Source organism: Tachypleus tridentatus, chromosome 8 (genome assembly GCF_004210375.1).
Source record: "Tachypleus tridentatus isolate NWPU-2018 chromosome 8, ASM421037v1, whole genome shotgun sequence".
NCBI classification, from domain to species: domain Eukaryota; kingdom Metazoa; phylum Arthropoda; class Merostomata; order Xiphosura; family Limulidae; genus Tachypleus; species Tachypleus tridentatus.
In genome coordinates, this window is record NC_134832.1 from 63036033 (window position 1) to 63061138 (window position 25106).

At 31.6% G+C, this 25106-nt stretch overlaps 1 pseudogene across 1 annotated transcript in view; it reads left to right on the forward strand.

The window, feature by feature from the left end:
- The window catches only part of LOC143222521 (zinc finger RNA-binding protein-like), a 72096-nt pseudogene that overhangs the window by 15150 nt on the left and 31840 nt on the right, over positions 1-25106 (forward strand). Inside the window, exons 7-13 of the transcript XR_013012287.1 lie at positions 2013-2189; positions 3638-3806; positions 6623-6694; positions 17026-17079; positions 17391-17530; positions 17988-18130; positions 23692-23872. The product of XR_013012287.1 is annotated as a zinc finger RNA-binding protein-like (transcript). The remainder of the gene's footprint in view (positions 1-2012; positions 2190-3637; positions 3807-6622; positions 6695-17025; positions 17080-17390; positions 17531-17987; positions 18131-23691; positions 23873-25106) is intronic.

Genomic DNA, 25106 nt, shown 5'->3' on the forward strand with positions numbered 1-25106 from the left:
GTGTTTCCTAACAAACTTTCACATTTAAAAGCTCACATTTCCACAAATTTCAATTCTAATTGTATGATTTTTTTTACACAGTATTATTTAGAAAACTTTTCAAGTTTTATACAGTTTGATTCATTAGTTTGTGATCTCAATCTTTATTTGTGGAATTGATATACATAGGTTCCAATGGCATTAAGAAGGTTAAGCTCAATTGCCTTGCTGCATACTTGAGCAGAAACGAATTAGTTTAATCTGTTGTTTATTTTTGTTCAAATACAGAAATAAAATACCTACAGTGTCATATAGTGTGTGGAGCTTGAAATCCTGAAGAGACTGTCAAAAGAATGAAACCTAGAATGATAATTATTCCATAGTGGTCGTGTTGAATGAATGTGACAGTTGGATAAACGATGCTAAGCTCTTTTGACCTGTTTGAGGGAAAAGTTTTTTTTATTAATCAAAAGAATATATAACTTATTAAATGCAGTTGAGGAAATACTTAATAATAAGTTGTTTTGTGTATAGCCCTGTGTGAATGATGTTAGTATTTTGCACCACCTTGTTTTTATAAAACTACACAGCAGTGTCTAATTCAAAATATGCTGTGAGCATCTTCATAAAATTTTACAAGTTCATAGTAAATGTTAAAAAATATTGTACACAAAAAAAAATTATAATTTTTACTAAAGATTTTTATGTGAATTTACTGAGTCAGTCTGACTCGGACACTGATTAGTCTGCATGCAAGGTGGTATTTTTGTTAAAAATAAAAATACCTTTTCATATTTCATTTGCATAGCCTTTATAACCTCCTAAGTGAAGATCAAATAATGTTTTCATTAGAATTTTATATCTTATTTTGTTTACCTTAACACTAAATGTAGCAAAAGTTTAACAAAATGAAATAAAATCAAAAATGCTTTTGTTTTTGTTTACTAGAATGAATACAGATTGAAGTAACAATTACAATAACTTATGTTAAGAGCTATTAAGTTTCCACATTTTTCACTTCGTTTTATTGTTCTAGTGCTGTTAGAACTCTGTATAACTCTTGTGACAAGAAGTAAATCACTAAGTGATATTCCAGAGTAAACTCAGGTCACATTACATCGCTGATGTCTGCTTATTCCTTCTTCAAGGAATGATAAGATTTTTTTTTCTTCCGTTTGAGTTTCATTTTGAAACATAATAAATTTTTTAATTATTACATTTTATTTACTTTTGTTAAAAACTATATATCAAAAATGAAAGATGTACATAAAAAATCTAGAAACTTATTACTTTACCATTGCTCTAAGCTATTTATGCCTGCTTTTGTATATCTTATTTTTATGTAATTATGCTGGTTGTTCAAAAAATATTTCAACCCGTAAAATAGTGTGTCCCAAAAGTTCTTTTTAGCTAACCTATAAATAAGTTCAAAAAATTTGTTACTTTGTAGAGTATCAGTTTTGGTCTGCTTATCAAAGTCTGCTTGAGAACTGATGTGTTTTATTAAAATAAATTAATAGACAACTGTCATAATCACACAGTTCAAAAATGGCCTTTACACTGGTTGTAAACATGTACCATTGACAATTTAGACATGAGGAAGTAAGTGATTTTACTAACATGAGAAGTTGGAAGGAGTTTTTGTTGGATGTAACAAATTTACTGATAAATCACAGAATTAAAAAAGTGAAGGTTCTTAAATTCTGACCTGTCAGTTTCTATAGCTGGTGTTATGTAATTGGTGGTCATTCTGAAACCCATTTAAAGAGGAAAATTCAGATAGATAACAACTAACACTTGTTAAGAATCTATTTAAATATATTCTGTTAAAAATTATGAAATGTTTTGATGCATACATTGAACTTACATTCAAAATTTAATCTAATTATTTCAATTCCATAAAAGGTTGTAACGTGTATTTGACCCAGCTGTACACACAAGAATAAAGAATTCCTTTTACTTGATTTTAGGCTCAAGCACTAAAATATTATTAGAGGAAAGTTTTCTCTTAAATTTTGTGTAATTTCTAACAGACATACAGGGAACATTTAGAAGGACAAAAACACAAGAAAAAAGAAGCATCATCAAAACAGGGAAATAATGTACAGAATCCCAGGGGTGGAACATCTCTTCGTTGTGAACTGTGTGATGTTACCTGTACTGGAGCAGATACTTATGCAGCACACATTCGTGGGACAAAGCATCAGAAAGTGAGTTTGCAAGTGCTGGATATTGTTTAGACTTAATTGTTAAGGTCATTGTGTCTTAATGGTACCTGTTTAAACTGAATGTGATCAAGCTATAAATTACAGGTTGTCTATTTTTATGTGCCCAGTGTAATATATGGTTATCGATAATAAAATAATTAGTTCTGTTAAAGAATGACAGTATTCATTGATTCACTGTAACTCATTTTCAGTATACAAATGAAAGGCAGGTCCTGCTTTTATGATAAATGTATGACAACATACATTTTTTTGGAAAAATACCTTTCTGATAAAATAACTAATTTGTTTATTTACAAGAAGAAAATGGCAAAATCCTCATTCTATGTAATTTTATGGGAAACTAGTATCTGTCTGTAAGTTTGTAATATTGACTAAGCTTGTAGTTGATTATATTCACACACTACTCACAGGTGTTTTTCATACATTTTGAGAAGGTGACAAAAATGAATGATTAAAAACAAGGAATCTTTCATTTAGTTAACAAAAATTATTGTAATTATTGTTGTTTTATTATTATAGTGATAAAAACTTGTTAGGAAATTCATGGTAATAAGAATTAAAGAACATCTTTAGAATTTTGAATTTGGCACTATGCAGTGATAAGTAAAGAAGTAAATAAAATAAGTAACAATATGTAACAAAACTTTTACTTTTTCTTGTTCCTGGGCAGAAAGTGTTATTTCCCAATTCTTATGCCTAAATCAAATGGAAAAAGACACATTTTTCTCTTCAAACTTTGCTTTTGTGACCTGGGAGCATATAACAAATACATGATGGAAGACTATATTTGGGGGCTAATACGTGAAAGTGATTTGCATTGCAGTCGCAAATCTCAAAATTACTCACTTCTAAACATTTTTGTATAACTTTAGTATAAATACATGTAAATATTGATGCATATGTTTTTATTCGGACCTTATGTAAATAAAAATGTGCTAATGTGCCCTTTTTTTACATAGGAAATAGGTTAATTTCTAAATTTCATTATCCAGGTCATAAAAGCAAAGTTTGAAGGGAATAATGGCCATTTTCTGTACTTTTACAATACAATCACTTAAGAAATAACACATACTATCCAGGAACAAAATTTGTGTTACATAGTATAATATTGGATTATTAATTCTTATTTTAATTTTAAGTGACTTAATGATAATTTCAGTTTATTTGTTTATTTACTGTTATTCACATTGTGACTGTTATTATTCATGAAAACTGATGTATATCTACACCATTGACCATTAATATGTCTGTCATATCCCAGCTGGCCTGAGAAGCCCTGGTATGGGGAAAATGCTTTGTCATTGGATTTAACAAATGTAGTGTGGTTGATACAACATATTTTCCTTTACCTTCACTTCTATGTTTTTAAATAAAATTTAATTTATTTCTTGTTAGAACTGTTCTTATAAATGTTTTTCATGAATTCATAGGTTGTAAAGTTGCACACAAAACTTGGTAAGCCAATTCCTTCAGATGATCCTGTAGTAATTAGCACCACCTCATCAAAAGGTTCCAAAGGTAGTGATGGCAGTAGTGTTAAACCAGATGCTGCATCTGGAGACAAGAAGACAGTTTCGGTGCCCAAAATAAATTTTGTGGGTATGAATTCCTCTGACTTGTGAAAACATAAAACCTAAATAAACCAGTTTTATTAATATTAATTTTATACATCTTATATTTCAGCTGCATATAGAAATTATTAGTTCCTTATTCATCGTACGCAACAGTAGTTTCAATTTCATTAAAAAAAACTAAATATGTAAAAGAATTTAATAGTTTTTACTTAACCATAAACACTTCCATAAAAACAAGAGTTGTATATTGATAATCCATACTGTAAAAGTTTTATTTAAAAATAGTAATGCCTTGTCTTGACAACAGAATCAAGAATTTTTATTAAAATTAAAATTCCAATATTAAATATATAACTCCAACACAGAGCTGGGCAATTTGATTAATACTGTGTGTTATCTGTGAGCCTGGATTACATCAGTTGGTGTAAAAAAACTAATTTATTAATCTTTTTTTTTAACCAGTTTTTCTAATTATTACTGTTTTTTGTTACTTCAACAGTTGTTTAATTAAGTTTTGGTTTTCCTCTTATTTGTTTTTCAATTATTACAACATTTCACCAACTCTATATGGGTTTGACTGACCTTGTAACTGATTGAAGTGAATAATATTGTAAAGGCAATGAATAGTTTTGGTTCATGATATTTTTTCATATTTAACAGTGACAATAGTAGAACTAGGCAACACAAATATAAATTTTTGCAGGGTAGGAATCATTTTCAGCTAAGACAGTTTCATTTTTCTAACAGGGAAGTTGGTTTTTGAAATGGGTTGCCTTCAGAATTTGTAGAGTCAGCAAATTTAAGTGAGTTTAAGAAAGGCTTGATAACTAAATGAATAAGTGCTGCCTTTAAAATTTTTTTTTAATTTCTAGAATTTATTTGAAAAGATGGAATAGCCAAGATGAACTAATAGGTGTCCTGTTTTCCCAAAACCTTATGTTAACTACTACATGACCATGAAACTACATACTCTAATTCTGAATGTAAACTTTCATCAGACATAATAAGCCTGTTTTACAGATTTATGTTTGAAATTTAATTTAGCTATTTTAGTATTAATATATGGTAACAAACTTGTCTTAAGAACAGTTTATCAGTCATTTTATGTTAAAAAATTGTATTTTTTTTATTTCAGAAGATAGTATGTAAACTAATTCTTTGTTTTGCACCCTCTGAGTCACACAACATGATTGTACTCTGTCTTCTTGTTTATAGTTTTTTCATCTACACTTATAAAGACTTTAGATTATTCAACCAATTAGAAACACATACTGTAGATACTAACAAGCCAAAATATGAAATTTTACTTTCTCTTTGATATACTGAGATATTAATATATTTTTTGTTTATTCAACTTATAAGACATACCCCTCCCATCCTCTGTCTTTCAAGAAATACTTGTAATTCTCTCTGACAATGCTATTAGACATATTTATAATCAATAGAAATATCATGTTTTGTATCACATGAATCAGGCAGTTGGTTTCTTTTGGCTGTCAAGCGGAGAGCATATCCTTGATGACGAGAGAACATGTTTAAGCTAAAGATATTGTTCAGAGAGCAGGAATGGTACTTTTAACCTGTTTATAATTATTTAGAAAGCAAGAAAAATTATAGTAGTTTTGGAACATTCTATTCTAGTGCCAAATATATTTTAATCCTGCTGAAATGCTTATCTGAAAGATCCATGAATTATTTTATGACAACCAACATATTGAGAATAAAATACAGGTTTACCAAGCCAAACACAAGTGCAAAAGGCTCTAAGGCTAAAGTAAATACTAAATTTTGTTATATATTTTAATGAAAATTTTATTGATTAAATAAGAAAAAAATTTAAATATTTTTTTTAGAAATGCACAAAGAAGTGTCATTGTATGATGTAACTCAGTATTTTGTTTACTTTAACCCCAAGTTCTTGCCATGTAATGTATTACATTTGTTACACTAATTAAACACAATTTAAAGAGTGAATAGTACAAACCTGAGGTTGTTCAGAATAAATGTTATTTGTCTTTTGCTGTCTGTAGTCATTTTTAAAAATATTTATTTTATACCTTCAACTTTTTTATACAGTTAGTGTTAGGATAGTAAAGTATAAAGTTTTTTGTAACAAAAGAAAAAAATTATATTCCTTTAAGACTTTGAGGGTATGCGAATGAAACATTAAGATTACAAAATGAAAAAGGTGTTTTTGTTGTTACCAGTAACGTCTTTATAAATTCACTAACAGATCTTTAGTCAAAATATTTTACTAAAAAATCTGATTTTCTTGTGTACAATAGAATTGTTTGTGATGTTTGCTTATTAGATTCTGTGAATTTACCCATTAGTACTTTAAAAGTTACAGTAGTTTTAGTTCCAGTGTGGTTAAGATTAATGAAAGTAACATTGAAGGAAGAAAATATAATCTGTTAATAACAGTTTATCATACATATTGGTGTTACTGCTGATGCTACATCATTGATGAAGCCCTTCATATGGTGAGTGTTGGATGAAAATGAAGACCTGCTTTTAATAAATATCATGTTATATATGAAGCTCTAAATAATGCATGCTGGGAGATGCAGTTTTATGTAAAATTGTTTTAAACAATTATACATATGAACACACTATAACAGGCATAAGAAAAAGCTGAAAAAAAATAAATGTAATAAAGCAAAGATGCAAATGTCAAGGGGCTTTTGTACTAGACTTCTAAATTTGGAGTAGTACTACTGTATATTATATTTGGTATTATAAATCAAGTGAGTAAGTTAAAGAGTCTTAATTACTTGAATCCAGGAACACACAATCTCAGTATGTAATTTATTATTGCCTTTTTCTTTATGTTCACAACAGGTGGAACAAAACTGAATACAACTGGATCTCAAGACAAACAAGAAGAAAATAAATTGGAAGAAAAAACTGAGGGTAATACAGGTTTTCCTGAATTATTATTCAACATGTTTGATAAATATGTAAGAAATTAAGAAAGCTATTCCTAGTTTGTCTAATTCAATACATTTTAATGTAAAGGTGACCTAACTTGTACAGTAAAACCTGTCTAAGGCTGAAACCTGTACAAGTCAGAAATATCAAAATTCAGCAGCATTATCTTAAGATTCTTCTTGTAAAAAAAGGCCCTCTATATGGTGAAACCTGCATAACATGGATGGAAAACTATCTTTCACCTACCTCATCTACTAACAAGTAAGATTAAAACCTTAGTAAGGCAGAAAAAATTTTGATTAAATTTTAATTTCTTATTTAATAATTTCTTTAAATATTAACAAATTCTTGTTTAATTAATAATTTGTTTAAATGTTAATAAATTCTCTATCATTTTGTTACAGTAAGTATTGGTTAAATATATTCTGTTCTTTTTTCTACCATCATTAATTTTGCGGTTAAATTAAACAAAAGAATGGAACAAGAAAATACGAATATTCTACTTTTCCTAAATAATGCAACCTTTCACCTCAAAGTTTAACTTAAATGTTTGTTTAGTCTTTCTGCCTCCATGTACAACATCAGTTTTACAGCCACTAGATAATGGAATTATACAGTGTATAAAATTGAAATACCGAGTATTGATGCTTCACCATATTATTGCAAACATGGACAACTGTAAGAGCATCTGAAATGACATAAAAATTGATGTGTTAGATGCAATTGCATTTTTTTTAAGTCATTCAATCAAAGGAGTAAAAGATGAATGCATAATAAAGTGCTTTGGAAACTGTGGATTTATTCTTAATAATGGTGGAGATTGTGGCAAAGTTGTGTGTTATGATGATTCTAGTGAAATCCAAACTCTGAGAAAATTAATGCAGATGATTCTGTGAACATGAAAAGCTTTGTGAATGTTGACAAGAATGTTTTAACAGAAACTGATGAAATTTATTTAAAATCTATAATGGAATTGCAAGATGGTAACAGTTTGAGAGATTCAGAAGATGAACAAAATGGAAAAGATAGTGAAGAAATAGAAATTCCTACTTCATCGCAAGTGTTAAGTTACATTGACGCTATCAAATTGTATGCAAAAATGAAGGGGGAAAATTAACTGTGAAAAGGCAGTAGAATTGGCGTTCTCTTTTAACCACATGAGAAAGCCTGTGAAAAAAACAAAACAGTTGAAATTGAACTCTTTCTTCAAATAAATTTCATTAAGTTTTTGTGTATTTACATATATTTTTGTTCTTATTCTAATAAATATACCATAAACAGTATAATAACTTTATTCACAAACGTCTTTCTTCCTTTGAGTCAAGCAAGTGTAATGTTCTGCTCAAAAATTATATATAATTAAGGAAATGCATATTCACTATGTCTAAGCCAGAAAACCTGCTTGAGCTGGAAATTTTACTTTGTCCTGTGCGATTCTGCCTTGGGCAGGTTTTACTGTAGTTTGTTTTACTAAAATCATTTTAGTCATAAATCTTTTCTTTTGGGGGATTATCTAAAGGATATAGAAGAAAAATGTTCTGTACAAAATAAATATAAAACATTAAAGTTTGTTAAAAGATAGGCTTTGAGGAGAAAATAAACTTGCGATGAAACATTATTAATTATTTCTTACCCTCTTGTTATGGGTATGTGAAAGTATGTGTTAGGATGTGTTTCAGACTTACCTTGAAAATGTAATTAAACTACTGTATTATTAGTGTATACAAGTAAAAATGATATAAAAAGGTTGTTAATAAATCAAACAAGTTCCTACAGGCAGATCAAGTGTACATTTACAGAGTTGCATTCAAAATTTAATTAAACTACTTTATAATCATAGTATATAGATAAATTGTAAATCAAATTTTAATATTCTTTAAGTTTTTATGTTCCTATTGTTATAGAAAAATATTCAAACACTAAATCTCTCATAGTATGAAAATTGTGACATTTTCTCTTCAGGTGCCTATTCTTTAATTTATTTATTACCTGTTAAAAAATGATGGAATTTAATGTAATTTACTCATTATAATATAGTTATTACTCAGGTAAAGAATGATTTTTATTGCTTTTAATCTTGTATGTTTATGGGATCATAAATTATAAAATTAGACCCACTTGCCACACCCACCTTGTTATCTTTTGTATTTCACAAATTGCCAATAGTTCTCTCTGACATTTAATACTATATTATTTATAACCAATAGGATCTATCAATTTAACCTGTCAAATGACCTACTATATTACATTCCTTTTTGTGTAAACAAATTGTCCAGTTTGTTTCAAGTTCAAACTTGATTGTCATGGGAAAAGCATAAGGGAGCTTAGCTGAATTTTAACAGTTCTTATTGTATAGTTAGAACATCAGAAAGATTGAGTATTGAAAGACGATGTGTGTGCATTTTACATGTTATTATCCTGTGTTATTAAATGCATTATTTAATAAGATAAAAATTTTTGTAGTGCCATTAGTATAAAAAAAGTTGGGTTATTTTTCATTGAAAGTTTTCAGTTTAAAAAGAACATACCCAGGTAAGTACTGTCTTGTTTTACACATGTATTCTGTATTTAGTATATTATTTTATTTACTGTAAAAGTAACTAAAATCTACAAATAAGAAATGGATTAAGTTAGATTGGGTAAAATACAGATTAGTAATGATGATAATAAATTTTCAGGGAGTATGCTCGTGAGTAGCTCCTGCATTACGTAATTTGGTATGGTAACATGAGCTACACATTCCAAAAGTGCTTTACAACTTATAATGCCCCACACAAGAGACAAAACAATTATTCGTTCAAGTGCCTCCTCAGTCACTGGATTCCCCTTCCAATAACAAAAACCTGCCCACCCGACCCAGAGCAGGATCCATGGAGGTTGATAGACCTCCTCCGACTAAAGACAGTAAAGAAAAAAGACGTGGTCGTAAACCGAAGGGTTCTCCAGCCACTTCACCTACCCGCTCTTAAAATGGCCACCTTGATACAATGGAACTGTCGAGGTTTACGTTCTAATCTGGATGATATCAAAACGCTGATTGCTTCCTACCATCCTGTTTGTCTTTCTTTACAAGAAACATTTCTCAAAACTGCTGATACTGTCTCCATTCGGCAGTTTTCTCTGTACAGAAATGACAGGTTGTGTGATGGTCGAGTACATGGAGGGGTGGCACTGTTGGTTGATCAACACGTGCCCACCCTGTCTTTGTCACTCAACACACCCTTGGAGGCTGTAGCCATCCGTGTTTCCTTGGGTCATACCATCACTGTTTGTTCTCTGTACCTGTCCCCTGGAAAGACATATGATCAATCAGATCTTGATGCTCTCGTTGAACAATTGCCATCTCCATTTCTAATCCTAGGGATTTTAATGGACATCATCCCTCTGGGAAGTGCTATTATTGATGGGAGGGGCCGATCTGTAGAGCGGATGCTCTCTGATCACAATCTTTCTCTTTTCAATACTGGTTCTTCCACTTACTTTCATGCACCTAGTCAGTCCTTTACCGCTATTGATCTCTCAAACATGAGATATATTGAGTGGCAACTACAAACCGCCCTCAATTGTGTACGGAAGTGGACTCTGGCGAACGGCTTTAATTTCTCTCTCTCCAAAACTGTATGCATGCACTTTTGCCGCCGACGGGTATTCACCCTGATCCTGAACTTCATATCGGTGAAGTTTTGCTGCCAGTGGTCCCGGAGACCAAGTTCTTGGGGCTTATCTTTGATCGTAAACTGACCTTTATACCACACTTAAAGCAGCTTCGGGTCAAATGCACAAGAGCACTGAACATCCTCCGTGTTCTCTCTTCTACCAGTTGGGGGGCAGATCGCTGTTCAATGTTAAAGGTATATCGTGCTCTTATTAGATTGAAACTCGATTATGGATCAATGGTCTATGGCTCTGCCAGACCCTCGGCCTTAAAGATGCTGGACCCCATTCATCACCAAGGACTTCGACTCTGCACTGGGGCTTTCCTGCCTCTCCAGTTCAAAGTATATACATTGAATCTCATGAACCTTCTCTACACCTTCGCCGTTTGGAACTATCTTTACAATATACTTCGAAACTTCATTCCTTACCAAAGCATCCCACCTGGAAATGTGTTTTCCTTCCTCGGTGGGCAGTACTTTTTCAGAACAGACGATCTGTCATTGCTCCATTTGGCCTTCGCATCCGGGCGCAATTGGATGAATTGGGTCTGTCCTTGGATAACATTGCAGATTCCACAGGTCAGCCCATCCCACCATGGCTTATTACAGCCCCCAAATGTGACCTTTCTTTCAGTCACCTAACAAAGGTAGATACTCCAGATTGGAAGTACCGTCTTTTATTCAATGGATATCTTTCAAACAATCATTCAGTTCCCATTTATACAGATGGTTCCAAATCAGGTAATTCAGTGGGCTCTGCTATGGTTTGCTATGGGTCAGTAGTTGCGTGCAGAATCCCTTCTACAGCTTCTGTGTTCACTGCTGAACTGTATGCCATATCTCTTGCCCTGGATCATATTGCAGCTGAGCAGTACTCCAACTGTATAAATATACTGATTCGCTTAGTTCTATACTTGCCTCGGAATCGCTACACGTTAGCTCACATCCTATTCTCGCTGATATTCGAAACCGACTGGCCCATTTCTCATTAGCAGCTACTTCAATCCAGTTTTTCTGGATACCAGGCCATGTTGGTATTCGCGGGAACGAGCTTGCATGCATGGCAGCTAAATATGTCTACTTCAGCACCATCACTCCTATGCCTATTCCGTACATGGACTATGGTGTTGTCTTCAAGGCTCGGCTCCGTGCCAGCTGGCAGTCCACTTGGAGTGAGCAACATGACAACAAACTTTTTCAACTCAAACCCAAAATTGGACTTTGGCCGTCTAGCTTCCGTAAAGTTCGGAAGGAGGAAGTTGTTCTCAGTAGGCTACGCATTGGTCACAGTTTTTTAACTCATCATTTTCTTTTATCTGGTACTGATGCACCAATGTGTAGTTTGTGTAACACTCAAATCACTATCAGCCACGTTTTACTTTCTTGCCATCGTTACAATTCTCAACGACGGCAATATTTTAAACATATTTTTTCCCAGGGTCAATCTGTAACATTGGACAGAGTTATTGGTGATGGTGACTCTGTCCACCTTGATAATGTTTTTTAATTTTTTAATGGCCATTAATCTTTTTAATCTGATTTAAGTGTTGCATATTTATTCATTACACCTTTTTAATTGTGGTTCCTTTTTTACAGTTTTAATCTCTCTCCTTCAATTTGACATTGGACAATGGCCAGAACATTAAATAACTCGACACCAGGACTGGAAAGGCCAACTTCAGGTGACTAACGCTACTGTTTGAACTACTCGTTAGTCGTCCTGGCGAGTTGTTGTTATACTTTTGCTGCATATCATTTCACACTTTTACTACTTAACTTTTTAGTCCTGGCCATATTGACTCATAACCCGGAACCAGGACTGGAAAGACCAACTTCAGGTGACTGACGGTGGTTTTTATACTTACCTGTTAGTCTTCCTGGCGGGTTACGATCATTACCATTCTGCTACAGGTAGTTCTTTACAACTTTGTTGACTGGATGTCAACATTGGTTTTTACACCATTTTCTGTTTTAATTGCTGTTTTGTTTTTACCTTCATTTACTTTTACAAATTTTACTCCATTTACTTGACTTTATCTTTTTACTGGACATTTGGCTACTCATTGTTACAATTTTGCTATGTATCTTTTAAAACTTCTATTCTTTTACATTTTGATACTGGTTGCCATGACACATAACCCGGAACCAGGACTAGAAAGACCAACTTCAGGTGACTGACGGTGGTTCTTGAACTTACCTGTTAGTCTTCCTGGTGGGTTATGATCATTACCTTTTTGCTAGAGTAAATACCTTACAACTTCTTATACTCTGCCTTCTATCTTAACATTGTAGACTGGGTGTCAACATTGGTTTTATACTTTTTTGTTTTACCTTCATTTCCATTTATGTCTATTACTACATTTATTTATTATTTTTTTTTACATTTTTACCGAATGTCTGGCGCAGATAGCCTCGCTGCTTTGTGCCATAAAACACTAAATCAATCAATCAATCAACTTATAATGCACAGGTACTAGTTAGACGTGGTTCAAAGGGCATGAAATAATAAAATTTAAATACAAATAGATGTATATTGCTGTGAGTTTAAAGCTACTTAGTATAAACATAGTTTCATACTACAACTTGAAGTCATTCTAGAAAAAATAAAAGATTAATTTTGATTTGTGTTTTTTCATGTTTGTGTTTTTTAGTGGTTACCTTTTATGGAGTTAGGGTAGACAAATAATAGAATATAAAGTTTTACTTTTAAAAAAGTTTGAAATTTATTTAGAAAGTTTTTAGAGATTACACAGTATTTGACAGTTTTCATATGGAAAAGAGTATTTTAATCTTTACATGGAAATAACTTTGTACTCACAGCAGTCAACACGCTTGACTCTGTGTATATTAAGAAGAAATTTCTAGTAAAACATTTTATTAAAAATTCTTATGTGCTGAGAGCTTGTGAAATTTTGTGAAGACAGACAAACATAAAAGATTAGTTTGGGGTCACGAACTTGGCCAAATTGGCTAAGCTCATTGTGAGAGAGTTAATTTTAAAACAGTAGCTCATCTCTTCATAAAGAAATGCCATCCTTCTTACCTATTTACTTATGGAATTTGCATGCCACTAGCCTTGGATTAATTTGCACCTAAATGTCTTGCAGCAAAAGCCTTCCACTAAGAAGCACAGCATCCATGCGTAGTAACAATTAGCTCCCTGTGCTCTTACACTTGCGATAACATCATTCTTTTTCTCAGCATTGTGTGACACAGACATGTTCAAATCTCATATGGCTTTGATTTGATGAGACTTTCATTTGTTAAAGAAACTTTAATTTTCTTTTTCCTGAGCTTTAGTTTCAAAAGCTTTAAAATTTGTCCTGCCTTTACTAGGAACAGTAACTTCTACTTAGTCCTACCTGAGTTACTATGCTGTGGACACAGGTGTCCTTACTACTACTGCTCCTAGGGTATTGGGAATGTTTCAGATTTTTTTTTTATCGTGCTATGAATTATCACATGCTTACTAGGCATCCTACCGTATCCCAGTAGCTGATGTTTCTCCTTGGTTAGGAATGGCTTATTTGACTACAAATTTAACATGTTGTGCTTTGCATGGTGCCTTATTCAAGGTATGACTTTACCCTTCCACTTTGGGGATTTCCTTCTTGATTATTTTTCTTTCATTATCCCTTGTCTGCATCTTTTGCTATATATATATATATTTTTTTTATTTCATTGACCCAAATTTTGGGACTTAATATTTTAATCCTTCCATCTTATTAAGTTTTATACTCTTTCATTTCTTTAACAGTTCCTCACACACCCAAATATCTTGTCCCTTTCATGTTCTGATTTGCAGGAATATTTCCTTTTCTTTATAAATTGTCTTTTATATTTGTTTTGCCTGCTTTTGGGATAGAATGCCCCTTTTGTTTTCAGTTTTGTTTGTTGGTTTAGTTTCCCCTCTTTGCATATTTTTCTTTTTCCTACCACCCTCTTATTTGAGGTTTTTCATTGTGCCATTTTCTTCTTTTTTGCTAGCCTAACCTGTTTCACTTCTGCTCTATTCTTCCTTACTTTGTTTACCTGCCATAACTGTGTACTTTCTCCTTGTATGCATGGTTTTCATTGGACTCCCGTTTTTTGCCTGTCCATCTGTGGAGGTATTTATTTTTTTCTCACTGAAGACCTAGACCAAAGTTGTACAACTTTAGTTCTCATTATCTTCCTAGGTTTTTTCTTCTTCTTTCTTAACCTTGCCCTTGATTTCTGTTTTTTATCTGGATCATTCTACCCATAATTTTTTAATACCCCATTACAGGCTTTCCTCTTTTTTTTCTCATCTTTCCTCTGCCTGACGTTTGGTTCATTGCTCTACATATTAGTGAGTATCATTCCTATTATATTTGACTTTTTCTCTTTACTTGCAGTTTGTCTCAATTTCTTTCAGCAGTTGTTTATTTTCTCCCATGGTCTTTTTCTCAACTTCTTTCCACAACTCTTCTTACTTCCTTTTGTCCTCACTCTTTAGGTGTTTAAGAGAAATAGTAAGTTTTTTTATGATAGTCAGTCATTCTAGAAAATAAAAATGAATTAATTTATATTTTGTACTTTTGTGATGGTTACAAGGTTGGTCAAATCAACCAAGCACATCTAGAAATGGGTAGAAAAAATAACGTAAACTACAAACTTTTCTTTCTTAGGATATTTAAGAGGTTATATAAATGAAGTCTGAAAACTGTAAGATGAATAAGTGTATTTTTAATCTGAACTTGAAAATCACCTTGCACTTGTCAACACTGGACAGATCTTTAGAAAAATCATACTTCATTAAAAAAATTGATTTTTTTTGTGTAAGAAAAAGACTGTTTACTGGACTCATAGTAAAAGGTTATAATTTCATTGTTGTCTGGCTACAGGGTCATTCAAAAGGAGTATTGAAGGAGATAAAAACTTTTCATTGCTGATTTTCTGGACTCTGTTATAGATGTGTGTGGGCTTATAATACTAAAAATCTTGTGATACCTGCAGTGGATGAAGCTAAAATTACGTAGCTTTGCACTTAACAACAATCAAAATATTTTTCAGTGAAAAATAAAGAGCAATGAATTTTATGAACAATTTTTATAAAGTGACTGGATCGTGGACCCATTCTGACCTGTATCAGACCCGTGGTCTATTGTTGAAAGATTGAAATTCTTTCATGTGTGATATGAGTTATCTTTGTGCATCAATAAAACATTCATGAGACATGTCAGGAAAGTAGAAAAAAATTAATAGTATGATCAGTTATGGGAACTGGTTGATCATAATCTTATGATCATAGATGTTTTTTAGGATCACATTGTTGTTCTTTACTGTTGTAGAATTTTCAGTTTGTTATATTTTGTTTTTGATTACATAATTTTTCTAATTTACACTTTTATCTTGATTTGAAAATAGAAGTGTAAATGTGTTTTATAACAATTCATAATGAGCAGCTGCAAGTGAACTACGAAGTAGTCCAGTTAAAAAAAAAAAATTAAAATGCTTTTTAAGATTAATTTAGAATATTTGCTATTTGTTGATTTAACTCGTAACAAGATTGATATGTTTATTAATTTAAAATTAGCAATGACCCACAAAAAATTGGTGGTAGTTTTCCTGTCTTTCACATGATCTTTTCTTATTTTTATTCATGGCATTTAAGTTGTGCTTTCTTGGAAGAATTGTATGTTAGATGAATAAATCATGGTCTGTTTGAAAACACTTTATGCAGTCAGATAAACTCATGTAGACATAACTTTATTAAAAACTTCACATGTAAAGTAAACAGTGAAGTAGTGGTATTTATAAAAGTATACAGAGTAAGAAACAGTTACAAGCATTCATTGTATAACACTGTTTTAGAAGTTGAAACGAAGAAACACTTCAAAATGAAGAACATAACCAGTAGTAAAGAAGAAAGTTGCTAAAAGATACAAGACTTTAAAATGGACCAAAGTTAAATTATTTCAAACTCTGAAGTAAATGTCAACTTGTAATGAAGGCAAACTAAACTGAATATGCAGAAACATCTGAATATGTCATGATAGGCATGTGGTTTTGAATGAACTGTGCATGCATATTTTAGACTGAACTAAGTTGAGAGTACCCATAGAAATTGTATTTAGTGTTCATCATTTTTTGGTAGGAATCTACATGTGGGTTAAGTGTTATTTCAGTGAAGTACCTTGCAAATAAAAACTATAGGTGAAATCTAATCTTTTCATGCCTAAAAATGACACTGCATACCTTATTTTTACATTGAAACTTTTGACTAAGCAAAAAACATGCAAGGTGATTCTGAATTGAAAAACCAATATGCAATCTGATTACTTAAGATAATGGCTTTTCTAGTAATGTGACACTAATTAACATCTAATTGAAACAAACAGATGCAAGTGTATTATTTATATAGAAGATATATTGGCTGGTGATGTAAAGTCAATTTTAATAAAAACTGGCAAAAGAAAGGTAAATTTCTAGTTATATAGTCTTAAAATGTTTCAGAAAATATATGCTTGTAACTTGTTTTAATAAAGCATGCACCACATGCAAGCTGTTATAGTGAAATTAGCATAATATTGGCATTGTAATGTTGCTAATACAGTGAAAGTTAAAAGAAATGTTTACTGTAAACTAAGTGTTATAGCATTTTGCTTAAATTTTTGTTGTTGTTTTTGTGGTTAGATACCAAAATTTATCTCTCTAAACTGGATTCAAAAGCTGATATTCAGCCAGTAGGTGAGTTCTAATTTTTGTACATCATGTTTAAAGGTGTCTTGAGTTTTCAGTGTTATTGATAAACTAAATAAAGTAAGAAGAGAGAGCTGTTTTTTACATATTATTATCTTTCATACATCTTCATGGAAGTCAGTTTGATAATTTGTATGCAAAAGCTCAATTAACCATTTCATTTTATAAATATGATGTAGCATTTTGAACTTTTATCTAAATCTGTGAATGGCTTCTCCAGGTTATTTTACCAACATATAAATTGTCAAGTTGATTTATACATTGAAAGTACTTTTAGAACAGTATAGTTTTTGTTATAGGGCAAGATTATATAGATGAAATAAAGAATGATGATGGCAAAATAATCAGCTTCCAGTGCAAGTTATGTGAATGTAGGTTTAATGATCCAAATGCTAAGGAAATGCACATGAAGGGCCGTAGACATCGGTTGCAATACAAAGTGAGTATAATAACGGAAAATTTCTGAAACTGTTCCAAATAGGTAAATTTGTACTTTGTTATTATATTAAAATAAAAATTAATACTTAAAAGCAGAAAGTAATTTTTAGCAATATATAAAATAATAGAACTGCATGTCCCCCAAACCCAGTGGCACAGTGGTATGTTTACATACTTGCAACGCTAGAAATCGGGTTTCGATACCCATGGTGGGCAGAGCACTGATAGCCAGTTTTTAACATTCTTTTTTGTTATAATTGTTGAATGAAAATATAGTTTTATGTGATGTAAGGATATGTATCTTGAATATTGCTTTCTTTGTTGTGAGCCCAAAACAAACAAAAACATTAATATTTAATTTTGTTCCATTGTTTTTTAAATATTTCATTTTCAAAAAGGCTTATTTGGTTTAAAGTTGTAAAATTTCTTTATATCTTCATATTTATTGTTGTTAACAGAAAAAGGTGGATCCTGAGCTTGTAGTAGATATCAAACCAAGTTTACGTCAGCGCAAAATTCAAGAAAGTACTTTACGTCGGCAGCAGCTTCATGAAGAATTTTACCGACGTCGTGAAGAAGAACGTTGGAGAGAAGAGTTGAGGTAAGGTAATTTAGTTTGATTCAGGATATTTGTGTTTTGTCTCAAAACATTTCATGTGATACATTCATGAAACTTTCACACATAAAGTTGTTACTAACATGTTAAAATTTCTTTTTCATTTCTTTCCATAAGCATCATTAGTCTAAACAACCTTAAACCCTATATCTTCCCCTTTAACACCATTATAGCTGGTGGACAGCTTTCTAGACTTGAGAAGGCCACTGAGATTGTTTTTGTAATAGGTTTCACAGCTAAAGTAAGATAAGTAGTTTTTACCATGTTTTAACATTTTGTTATGTAACTTTGAAAAATTTATTTCCTCTTTTATCGAAAGAAACCTTTTTTTAATGTTTTGAACTTTGACCCTGTATCCAGTTTCATTTATTTTTCGTCTGAAAAACAGAACCCTAACATATGTTTTCTGTAGTTTTCTGGCTATCTCAAAATGTTTATTCATATTTACCCAAACTCTAGTATCTTTTACAAACAGAATTATGTAAAGTTTTGTAATTTGTGACATAATTACTGCTTTCCAAAGAAATATGTTGATAGGAGGTTTTTTTTATAATATTACAGCAAATTAGCTGGAAACAATAACTAATAAATGTTAGCTTCCAAATGAGATAAAATCAATGGCTGAATGTTATTGGAAAGAAAAAATTATTATGTGTGAAAGTCATTATAAAGTAAGTAACACCTGTGTAAATAGAAATGTATACATCAATTTCTTGAAAAATGAGTAATGCAGATTCTGAGGCTGAAGAGCAGGATTCTAATGGAAATAGAAATAAATGTAAGGTATTTAATAGTTTCAGTTGATTGTGTTTTGTGTGTGATAATCTTTTTGTGTTACATAAAGCACAGGAATATTTTTTTATGAGAAGATGAAATAATGATATTTGGAATAAGTGAGTATAATAAGCTAAGAGTTGTATGACAGCAAACTATTTAGGTAATAGTAAAGCAATCTTATTAATATGCCTTAGTAGATTACTCAACACATACAAATACAAGAACTCGTTAGTTATTTAGCATAGGTGTATTTTACAAGTGCAGATTGTATTTATGGAAGTGAATCCTCCTACTGTTCATCAATCCTTTGTTATTTTTGCACATAACTATTTTGATAGCTCAGTAGATAAAAATACATTAATGAAAATAAAACATATTAGGCCTAACTGGATATATAAAATGGAACTTTCTGAGTGATAGTATTATGAAAACAACAAAGTTGTATTTCTATCTTTATTTTTCAGTTGTAATATTCTTTTTATGTTAGAGCTTTCAAGTTTTATGAACCTATAATAAAATTTATATAATGTCAGTAGAACAACACAGACACAGTAATTATAGTTTTTATTCAGATGGTAACTAAGATAAATTTATATGGTTTTAAGCACACAATTAAAAGCAAAATTTTGAAATTTGATACATTTGAACCTAAAATATGATACAAATAGTAAACCAGTTTATATTTTTTTAAAATCACATATTGTTTTGTAGAAAATGGGTTAAAGTTCATGCAGTTAGGTTAAACATTTTAAGTGTAAAAACAAATGAGTCGCATCATGTTGACTCTCAGTGACTTGTTGGTATGTCTGTGAGTTTATGATGCTAAAAACCAAGTTTTGTTAACTGTGGTGAGCATAACAAACATAATTCATTTATAGCTTTATACTTAATAAAAAATAAATACACCGTATTACCCCATTTAGGTAAAATTAATACTGGACTTCAAGTTAAAGTAAGTGTCAAAATACAATTATCTTTAAAAACAAAATTTAGTGCTGTTTATGAGAATACATGAAGAGAAAATATAACTATTACCTGTGGTGTGGTATTCACTCTATAGTTCTTAATGTACAATACACAAGTCTGAAGCTGTTATTAGCAAAAACATGTTAACTATTTATATGCAAAAACAGCTCGTTTGGGTTCAGAAAATATTTTACATAGAAGAGAGAACAATGTTTCGACCTTCTTCGGTCATCGTCAGGTTCACAAAGAAAGAGGTAACTGACCGGAAGCTGACCACATGTATGAAAGGGGTTGTGTAACTGAGTGTCAAAATGTAGAGGGCGGTATTAGATGTTTGAATATATAATTTTATTTATTTTATTATATTAATATAGGTATAAAGGCATTCCTTTATATTGGTTTATTTTGGGTTTAAGTTGTTGTATAAGTAAGGCTTCTTTAATTTTGCATTTGTTTATGTTTGTTTCTTTATTTAGTATTTGAGTGTTTTCTGTGGTTATGTTGTGTTTATATAACTTGCAGTGTTCGAAAATGTGTGAAGGTGACTTTTTATGTTCTTTGAATCTGGTTTCCATTTTTCTACTTGTTTCTCCAATATAGAACAATGTAGAAAAGAACAACTAACCCCTAATTTTGTAAAGGTAAAACTTTCAAAAGATTTTAATACATACACAAACATTATCCAAAATTTACAGAAAAAACTACTTAAAGCCATGTTGAACACAAAATACAAAGAACTACATGACTTACAAAAACAAAAAATGAACCTAGACCATCAACTGGCATGCTGCATTAAACCAGAGATTTACGGACTTGTACAACGAGACATAAACCAAATCAATATTAAGAACGACAGAGACAAAAAGATCTGCCACAACAAAAAACTAGAAAAACTAAGATGCAAACAACAGAAAAGACACCAAAACGACAAACCGTTGACTAACCTCATAATTAACAGATCTGACTGTCAATTAAACACAGACGAGATACATCTACTTAACAAAGGAATCAACTTCGCAATAGCACCTAGGTACATTCCAACCATAGAAATCAAAACATGTTTAGAAGACCTAGCCAGGAGACTTGTGATACTTTCTACAGAGAAGAAAAACAAGGAAACAACCAAAAACAACCAACAGAAAGAAGACAACTTAGATCATTTTATTGACATCCAACAACAGCCAAACTTCCCAGGTAAAATTACAAATTTATATTTTCCAGAAACACCTAAAAACAACATCTTAAACGATTTTTTCAAAGAATTTTCTCACAAAACCATCAACATAATTTCACAAAACAGAAAACTAAAAAACAACCTTACAAAAAGAGACATTAATTCCATTAAAAACCTAAAACAAGACAAAAACATAAAAATTATAAAAGCAGATAAAGGTAACGCTATAGTCATAATGAACACAAATGAATACATCCAAAAAATGAATAACATCCTATCAGACACTAATAAATTTAAACCAATACACACAAATCCAACAAAGACACACGAGACGTAACTGAACAAATTACTACTACAAATGAAAAAAGCCAACACAATTTCACAAACACTTTATTCCTACCTACATAAAACCGACTCACGCCCACCGCAAATACGGCATCCCCAAACCTCATAAACCAGATTGTCCATTACGACCAATAATGTCCACATATGAATCGTTTAATTACAATCTTGGTAAATACATGGCATGGGCATTCTCCAAATATGTAACATCAGCCAGCTCATTCATCAAAGACTCTTTTAATTTCAAGTCTAATCTAAATCAACTTAATCATAAAGCCTTAATGGCCAGCTTCGATGTTATATCCCTCTTTACAGAAGTTCCAACTGCTGAAGCCTGCAAGATAGCCTTATAACTCTATATCCGAGACCCTAACCCATCTATAGACATTCCCAGCAACCAATTAGCAACCCTCATAGAATTCACCACGATGAAGACAAACTTCATGTTCAACAACCACAACTATATACAAACAAATGGTCTAAGCATGGGCAACCCAGTGTCACCAGTTCTAGCCAATATTTTTATGACACAAGTTGAAACACAAGCAATTAACACAGCATTGCATCCACCACTGTACTGATACAGATATGTAGACGACATGATTGTGGGATTCACATCTACAGAACACACGCTTAATTTTTTCAATCACATTAACGCTATACATCCCAACATCAACTTCACATGTGAACAAGAAGGAAGCAATCAAATATCATTTCTTAACCTCAAAATTACAAGAACCGATACACAATTCAAAACAGAAATCCACCAAAAAATCACCATAAAGCAAATAAAACAGCTATAAAACTATGCTCACAAGATAAAATTAACGACAAATTAGACAAAATAAAACAATACTTCATCAACATCAATAAGTTTCCTCCACAAACCGTAGAAAACATTATACACACACACCTAGACATAAAGCAAAATCAACAAACAAAAGTAAATATATCTCACAAATCAAGAAATCACAAAACCATATACTGCTGCATACCATATATTCCAGACATCAGCAGAAAAATAACCAACATTTGACAAAAACTGGTAGCAAAATGTGACATTCCAGTTAATACCAAATTTATTCAAAAACCAGGCACAAAACTGAGGTCTATACTATGTAAAAACTACACTGACAAATATTACACTAACATTATTTATAAAATACAATGTGATGACTGCCACGACTTCTATATTGGAGAAACAAGTAGAAAAATGAAAACCAGATTTAAAGAACATAAGTCACCTTCACACGTTTTCGAACACTGTAAGTCAAATAAACACAACATAACCATAGAAAACACTCAAATACTAAATAAAGAAACAAACATAAAGAAACGCAAAATTAAAGAAGCCTTACTTTTCCAACAACTTAAGCCCAAAATAAACCAATACAAAGGAACACCTTTATATCTATATTAAAATATAATATAATAAATAATAATAAAAAATAAATAATATAAAATTGTATATCCAACATCTAAGCCTGCCCTTTACATTCCGACACTCATTACACAACCCCTTTCAAACATGTGGTCAGCTTCTGGTCAGTTACCTCTCTCTTTCTTTGTGAACCTGACTTTGACCGAAGAAGGTCGAAACATTGTTCACTCCTCTACGTAAAAAATGTTCTCAACCAAAACGAGCCGTTTTTACATATATTTATTTCTCTACAAGTGGGTTTTCTCAACATTGCTGAATGTTAGTCAATCCCACTATTTGTTGGTAAAAGAGTAGCCCAAGAGTTGGTGGTAGATGTTGATGATTAGCTGCTAAATTAGGGATGGGTAACACAGACAGCCTTTGAGTAGCTTTGTGATAAATTTAAAAAACAACTAACTTTTTACAGATCAAAAGTGTATAAAAAAAACTAAATGAGTGCCAGATGTTCTAATACTTAAAGCTAACCATGTTTTTATATCAGTTAAGTTTTATTTTACACAGTTCTGCGATTGTTGTACCCATAAGCTTGATTTCATTGGGTTCTGAAAAGATGTGGAAGTTTTTTTCTTCAACTCTTACCAAACTATGTATTTCAAAATGAAAATATATAAAGTTAATGTCTTTTACAGCAATAATTGGTGCTGCAACTCAATAAAAATTAAAGTTTTTCAAGTGTTTATTATTCAAACTACTACATTATAGCATGTCACTAAGTATTCTTTGTCACTAATTACAAATATATATTTTCTTATGTATTTGTTCTGTATTATAGTATAGCTAACAGTTATACTAAATGTCTAAACAACACATACCTGTTTGTCAACAACTATATATCAATATTTCAAGACTTATGGAAGAAGAAGAGAGAATGTATTGGGAAGAACGTCGTAGATTTGAAGAAGAAATTGAATTTATGGAATGGCAAAGGCGCTCTGGTCGGGATCCTAGAGGTCTACCCCCAATTCCTGTTCCACCACGTTCAGTGTTTGGACCTCCTCCTATGATTCCCCCAATAATGTCATCTGTGGTAAGTAAGTCATTTAACAGAATTATGAATCTTGCTGACATATGTCAATTTTATCATTATCTCTTAAGTTTTATTGCTTGGTGATAAAATGTGCTATCTTCTAAAGAAGTCTTGAGCTTAAAATTTTAAACATCAATGTACAGGGCTACACTCATTAGAAACACGTTTAGGTTTCTATTTAAAAAATGGAAAGTGAGTGCTACATGGAAATATGAGACAACTTCAGAAGTAAAATGAATTAATAATAATGAAAAGTAATAGCAAACCTGAGTCGGTTTTTCACTTGAAGTATTGTTTTTATGAAGAAGGATGTATTTAATATTTCAAGATATGTGAAAACTCCTTGTTAGAAATAATGATTTGCAGTATGCTCCTTTAATGTCAGCATCAGGCTTTATAAAAAGTATCTCTTCTCTGGTGCAGAACAAATTTAAGTTACTAGAATTTAAACATAATCTAAAAATCGAGTAAATTATCTATAAAAATAAAATTATAGATAACACTAAAAGTAACTAAAACCTATAGCTTTAAAATTAAGGTCATTTTATAACATTCAGTTTAGATACTTATGTGTCAACAAAAATACTTTGATTCTAAAACTTGAGTAATATAAATCTTGTAAACATACATGAAAATCTCTTTTGTTTCAAGACTTTAATTTAGTGGGCACTTAAAAACGTGTGTAAAAGAACCCTTGTCCTGATTGTAACCTTATGTGTATGGGGTCAGTCAGTTGACCAACCCTTAACTGTAGAATGAATGTTTGCAGTAATTCCAAAATTACTTTGTGCAACTTTTTGTTTTTCATGAGATGTTCGCAAAAAAAACGCAAACTAACGTGGCAGGGGTTTAGTTTAGAGAGAGAGAAATTGTAAGAATTCTCTCTCCAGCTGGGGTGTTCAGGAACGTTGTGGTTCCTCTTCATCCCCTTTCGTGGAAGGTTATTGAATTTAGCTGTTTTTGTTGTTTTTTTTAAAAACTTTTTTTTGGGTGAAGGAGTGAAGTTGGCCATAATTAACATCATTCATGAACAAGGCTAAGGTATCACTGGAGAAAACAGCCAGATCCCGTCTCGAAAGGCAGCTGTCACAGTAAATGTGAACACAAACAACCCGATTCAGGGCATGGCATTAAAGTTGCCTAGGCTAGGATCCAAAGATCCAATGCCTTAGTTTTTGCTGTGGGGGGGGAAACAGGAGCACCCCGAGAAAAACCCACTTTCACAAGACAAGTG